Source organism: Durio zibethinus, chromosome 4 (assembly GCF_047325235.1).
Source record: "Durio zibethinus cultivar Kanyao isolate XHJ-2024 chromosome 4, ASM4732523v1, whole genome shotgun sequence".
NCBI classification, from domain to species: Eukaryota; Viridiplantae; Streptophyta; class Magnoliopsida; order Malvales; family Malvaceae; genus Durio; species Durio zibethinus.
In genome coordinates this window covers 7,577,576-7,584,089 of record NC_143165.1, presented here as the reverse complement: position 1 = coordinate 7,584,089, position 6,514 = coordinate 7,577,576, and the positions used below count along the sequence as shown (strand labels likewise).

At 32.7% G+C, this 6,514-nt stretch overlaps 1 pseudogene across 1 annotated transcript; it reads left to right on the top strand.

Annotated features, from left to right (window-relative positions):
* Positions 1 to 552: 552 nt before the first annotated feature.
* LOC111287376 (uncharacterized) lies at positions 553 to 6,168 on the top strand (annotated as a pseudogene). The gene is made up of 5 exons (XR_016341465.1): positions 553 to 1,125; positions 1,288 to 1,755; positions 2,644 to 2,787; positions 2,919 to 4,928; positions 5,023 to 6,168. The product of XR_016341465.1 is annotated as an uncharacterized LOC111287376 (transcript).
* The last annotated feature ends 346 nt before the right edge of the window (positions 6,169 to 6,514 follow it).

Below are 6,514 nucleotides of genomic sequence, written 5' to 3'. Positions count from 1 at the left end.
ATAGCGTATTGTTTGGGTTAGAAAATTGGTTTTCCATATGGCATGACAATGACAATGACAATTGACAACCGAACCAGAAGATTTTTTTTTTTCTGTTTCTAACTTTTAATTGGAAAGTGAGTAAATTATTTCTACAGTGCTAATGTTGTCTCTTTACTCCAGCTTTTCTGATTTGAAGGTATTTCTACACTAAACTCATGAACCTAAATGCTTAATTTTTTATTAAAAAAAGAAATTGAATGATTATTGAGTTTTAGTTCAGGGATTTTTTAATCTTTTTGTCGATATATTTTTTCTTATGTTACAAATAATTCTGAATCTCCAAATAAACCAAAAAAACAAAAAAAAGAAGGAAGATGGAGAGTTGTCAATCGAGTAATAATTAATATAGGAGAAAGTGATTTGTGTAGAATTCATATTTACATAGGCTATTATTATATGGAAATTGTCTTAATTGTGCTATTAAAGATAAATAAAGTTAGTTTTTAAATCATGGATAACATGATACAATTAATTATAAAAAGTGGCATAATGCGAATAAATTTTACTAACTTTATCATAAAAGTACTTTTTTTTTTAAATAGAAAAAAAGCTACATTTTGTTTGGCATTAAATGCCAATAAAAATAAATAAGAATTACAGTTTTTCCCCTTTGAATATTCTTTGCACTGCCAACTACCAAGTTATAAATTTTCTCGGTGGAATATTGAAGAATAAACATCAAAAAAATTTGCTCTCTTAATTTCCAATTCTACACTTCATTCATGGCAAACACTCGGTTTATTCTGCCTTTTATGGTGGTGATACTGTTGCCTTGTTTCATGGTTTCATTCTCTACAAAAAAAACAACCAATAATAGCACAGACCAGTTGGCTCTTCTTGCACTAAAAGCCAATGTCATTAGTGATCCTGAAAACCTCCTTACAACAAACTGGTCAACGGCTACCTCTGTTTGCAATTGGATTGGTGTCACTTGCGGTGCTCGGTACAAACGAGTTACGGCTCTGAATCTTTTTGGCATGAATCTCTCTGGTACCATACCACCACACCTGGGAAATCTGTCGTTCCTTACCATGCTCCATATTGAAAACAACAGTTTTCATGGCTTATTGCCCATGGAATTGGGTAATTTGCATCGGCTGAAATCTATAGACTTATCTAACAATAATTTCAACGGAGAAATTCCATCCTGGTTTGATTCCTTTGCTGAACTTCAAGTTCTGTCTTTAAATGGTAATAACTTTGTGGGAGTTATCCCATCTTGTTTGTGTTCTTTGTCAAAACTAGAGCTCTTGCGCTTGTCTCGCAACAATCTACAAGGACAGATTCCTGTGGCAATCGGAAATCTTTCAAACTTGAGATTGTTATCTTTAGATCACAATCAGCTTTCAGGCTCCATACCTTCTTCAGTCTTCAGCATATCTTTATTGGTAGAGATTAATCTCAACGACAACCAGCTAAGTGGTTCAATACCCTCCACCCATCTCGATATTTCTTCCTTGCAATATATTGATTTAACATTTAACAATCTCACTGGTCATATTCCACCAAATATGTTTAATTATCTACCTAAATTAAAAGGGCTTTATTTGAGTTGGAACCAACTTTCTGGTAGAATTCCAATGAGTTTATTCAAGTGCCAAGAGTTAGAAGGTTTATCCTTATCTATTAACAATTTGGAGGGGATCATATCTGGAGAAATCGAATATCTGACTATGCTTAAGAGGTTGGCTCTTGGATTCAACCATCTCAAAGGTAAAGGGAAACTAATTTTTAAGTTTATTTTATTTTATTTTATTTTTTTAAACAATAACAGTGTCACTTTTTTAATTCCTTTTTGCAATCACTTCTTAGTTGATGTATTTTATCCTTAATTTATGTATTTTATCCTTAGTTTAACTTTAATTTCTTTAATGGCCTTTTCTTCTTTTTTGATATAAATTATATGATTCGATGTTTGTCAAGACTGGTTTTTAACAACCAATTTTGATAGAATATCTATTAGGAAACCACATAAGTGAACCTCATACCTTATTTAATTTATAGCTAAATAAAAAGTAATGAAAATTTTATTGAATAGTTTATTTAATCAAAATTTTGCACTCAGCTCCTATATCTCCTTATGCTTCATATCCATCACTACAAGTAAATAATATTTGGGCTTTTGGATCGCTTTCTTTTCACTTGTTTTTTTTTTTTTTTAATACTGTCACTTTTTTTTACTCATATTGTTTTTTTTTTAATTTAAATTCGATTCATTTTTTTGTTTTAGTTTTTATCATTTTATTCTCAATTTTTACTTTTATAACCAAGTAACTTTTACTAAGAAATCATTCACCAAAAAGTTCAGTTGTACTTTTCTTTTTTAAAAAATAGTTTAACGTATCTCAATCGATTATTACAACTTAGTATCTGCTATTTAATACTATTTTATTCATTTTATTTTAACATCTTTTATTCATATTAAAAATAAAAAAGAATTTGGGCGGGCATTTTTTATTTGTATTACCTAAACATTGTTTAAATATTTTTCTGTACTTAACAAAGAAATAGGATTTATTCATGTACGAGAAAATGAAATTTGACCTTATTAATTTGTATGTAAAAACTTTTAAATCAAATAAAATTTCTTTATAAATGCAGGTAAAATTCCATCACAGATCGGTAATCTTCTGAGTTTGAAGGAAGTCACTATAGCAAATTGTCACTTAATAGGAACTATTCCTTTGATCATTGGCAACCTAACATTTTTGAAAATTGTGGACTTTTCGGAGAATAACTTGACAGGTAATGCATCACATTGTTATTCTCATTTGTCAAATAGGAAAATTACTGTTCCTTTTCATTGTGGGACGGTATATTGGATTTCACAAAAGAACTAACAATACCAACGGAACTACCCTTTGATTTTCTGGCAGGTCAAATACCGTTTCAGTTTGGTAACCTACCAAAATTGGAAGAATTGTATTTGGGATCTAACAATATCTTTGGAACCATCCCTCCTCGTATTTTCAATAGCTCAACTGTGAGAATCATTGTACTACAACTAAACCTACTCTCAGGCTATCTTCCATCAACCACAGGCATTTGGCTTCCGAAGCTTGAAATCCTTGATATTGGAGCAAATGAGTTAAGTGGATCGATACCTGCCTCGATTTCCAATGCCTCTCGGCTTAGGTTTCTTACCTTGGAATTCAACTCATTTTCTGGATATATTCCGAATGACCTCGGCAATTTAAGAGATCTACAAGTTCTCAACCTACAGCATAATAATTTAGCTAGCACACCATCGTCCTCAGAATTGAGCTTCCTATCGTCATTGGTAAATTCTAGAGACTTGAGATTCTTAGCGTTTGATAGAAATCCATTGATCAGTGGTAAACTTCAGACTTCTATAGGAAATCTCTCTGTTGAAAAATTTATAGCTTCTGGTTGCAACATTAAAGGTAGTATTCCAGGAGAAATTGGCAATGTAAGCAACTTGATTATGTTTCACCTAGATAACACTGAACTGTCTGGATGTATTCCCACCACAATAGGAAGATTAAGAAATTTGCAAAGTCTTTCTCTTCAAGGAAACAAATTAGAAGGATCCCTCCCAACTGAGTTATGCAATTTGAAGAGTTTGGGTTTTCTATATTTCACCGGTAACAAATTTGATGGACCAACACCGGAATGTTTAGGTGATCTTGTTTCTCTTAGATATCTATTTTTGGGCTTCAATAAGTTTGCCAACTCAATACCTTCAACCTTCGTAAGGTTCTTAGATATCTTGCAACTAAACTTGTCTTCCAATTGTCTACGTGGGGCACTCCCAATTGACCTTGGAAAATGGAAGGTTATCACTAGAATTGATTTTTCTAAAAATCAATTGTCAGGTGAAATCTCGAAAAGCATTGGTGATCTTAAAGACTTGACCTATCTCTCATTATCTGGTAACAGATTGCAAGGGTCTATACCAGAGTCATTGGGAGGCCTAATAGGATTACAAGTCTTGGATTTGTCAAGGAACAATTTCTCAGGAATCATTCCTAAGTCTTTAGAGAAACTCTTATATCTTGAACATTTTAATGTCTCTTTCAATAGACTAGAAGGAGAAATTCCTGACGAAGGAACCTTTGGAAACTACTCTATTCAATCTTTCATGGGAAATAAAGCACTATGTGCTGCACCTCGACTACGACTCCCACTCCCACCATGCAATGCAAATTCTTTTAGAAAGCATTCAAAGAAAGCTGTTCAGCTTGTAAAATTCATTTTATCTCCGATTGGCTTAGCAATAATACTGCTAGCTCTGATTCTATTTTTTTCACGAAGACAAAAAAGGAACAGAAATCTGTCAACTGATCAAGAAAATATGCAAGCATTAGCAGAATGGAAAAGAGTTACATACCGAGAGCTTCACCAGGCTACAGACGGATTTTCTGACAGCAAATTACTTGGTGTAGGGAGTTTTGGATCAGTATACCAAGGTACTCTTTCAGATGGGTTAAGCATTGCAGTAAAGATCTTCAATTTGGAGTTACAAGGAGCATTTAAGAGCTTTGACATTGAGTGTGAGGTCTTGCGCAACATTCGCCATCGAAATTTAGTCAAAATTATCAGTAGTTGTTCTAACATTGATTTTAAAGCCTTGGTTCTTGAGTTCATGCCTAATGGAAGCCTAGAGAAGTGGTTGTATTCACATAACTATTTTCTGGATATGATCCGTAGATTGAACATAATGATCGATGTGGCATCTGCAATAGAATATCTTCACCATGGTTATACAACACCTGTGATCCATTGTGATTTAAAACCCAGCAATATTCTTCTTGATGAAGATATGGTTGCACATTTAGGTGATTTTGGCATTGCAAAGCTGTTAGGTGAAGAAGATTCCACAATACAGACCTTGACAATAGCAACAATTGGGTATATGGCACCAGGTAATGACTAAATTTTAAATTCTTTTATCCTAATATAATGACTAATGTAACATTATTGTGAGCTTTGATGATGATTTTGACAATTTACATGTAGAATATGGATCAGAAGGAATTGTTTCAACAAAAGGAGATGTGTACAGCTTTGGGATTCTTTTAATGGAGACCTTCACAAGAAAGAAACCAACGGATGAAATTTTTACCGGAGAACTGAGCATGAAATATTGGGTAAAAGAGTTATTACCATCATCATTAATGGAGTCGTAGACACCAATTTGTTAAATAGTGGGGAACGAGGATACTCAGCGACAAGGGATTGTGCCTTATCTATTTTCCAATTAGCATTGGAATGCTCAGAAGAAGTACCGGAGGAGAGAATTGACATGAAAGAAGTTGTTGCTAAGCTGAAGAAGATCAAAATCAAGCTTTTGTCTGAGTCGAATAGGTGGGCCTAATAAAGAGAACCTTCATATAGCTGGCGTTTCTGTTGGACTCCTTTAAGCTTATGGGTTTGTCTTTCTTGATTTCCTTTGAGCATTGAATATACGTAGTTTCAGTTCAATTCTTTCATATATGAGTGCTTGCCTAAATAAATTAACTGTAGTTGTGGGCTTTTGTTCTAATGTGTGTTCATGAACATTAAATGAATTGTTCAATTCCTATAAATTTCTGCGTCGTATTTCGTGTTATTTTGTTATGGTTGATTTAAAGTTTCTGTGAAATGTTTAAAAAACAATCTTTTTTCCCTTGTAGAAATTGGTTAGTATTGGAAATCATTGTTGTAGAAATGAGCATGAAATATTGGGCAAAAGAGTTATTGCCATCATCATTGATGGAAGTTATAGATACCAATTTATTAAATAATAGAGAAAAAAGATACTCAGCAATAAGGGATTGTGCCTTATCTATTTTTCCATTAGCATTGGAATGTTCGGAAGAAGTTTAAAAAAAAAAGGGATTGATATGAAAAAAGTTGATGCTACGATGAGGAAGATCAAAATCAAGTTGATGCTAGCATTGGAATGTTCAAAATCAAAACCATGAGGAGAACCTCCACGTAGCAGGCATTTATATTTGGCTCCTTTGAGCTTTTGTACTTGTCTTGTTTTTATTTCCTTTGAGCATATGGGTTGAATATCCACAATTTCAGCTCAATTCATTCGTATATGAGTGCTTACCTTTGTAAATTAACTGCATTTGTGGGCTTTCGTTCTAATGTTTGTTCATGAACATTAAATAAATTGCTCAATTCTTACAGTTCTCTCTCTCTCTCTCTCTCTCTCTCTCTCTCTCTCTCTCTCTCTCTCTCTCTCTCTCTCTCATTTTTGGCAGTTCTTTGTTTGCTTGAATTAATGTTTTTGCTAAATGTTTTCCAGAAAAATGTTTCTGTAATGCTTATCTGAATGTATAAGAAAAATTATAACATTCATGTAACGTTCATCCAAAAAATGGTATCAATTGATTTCATGTTATCTAAAATCTTTAAAAATCTTACCAAATAATTTGATATTGAAAATTACTATTAAATTACTTTAATATGTTAGTAATAATTTAAGAATATTTTCTAACTTTAAAAGTATTTAAAGAGA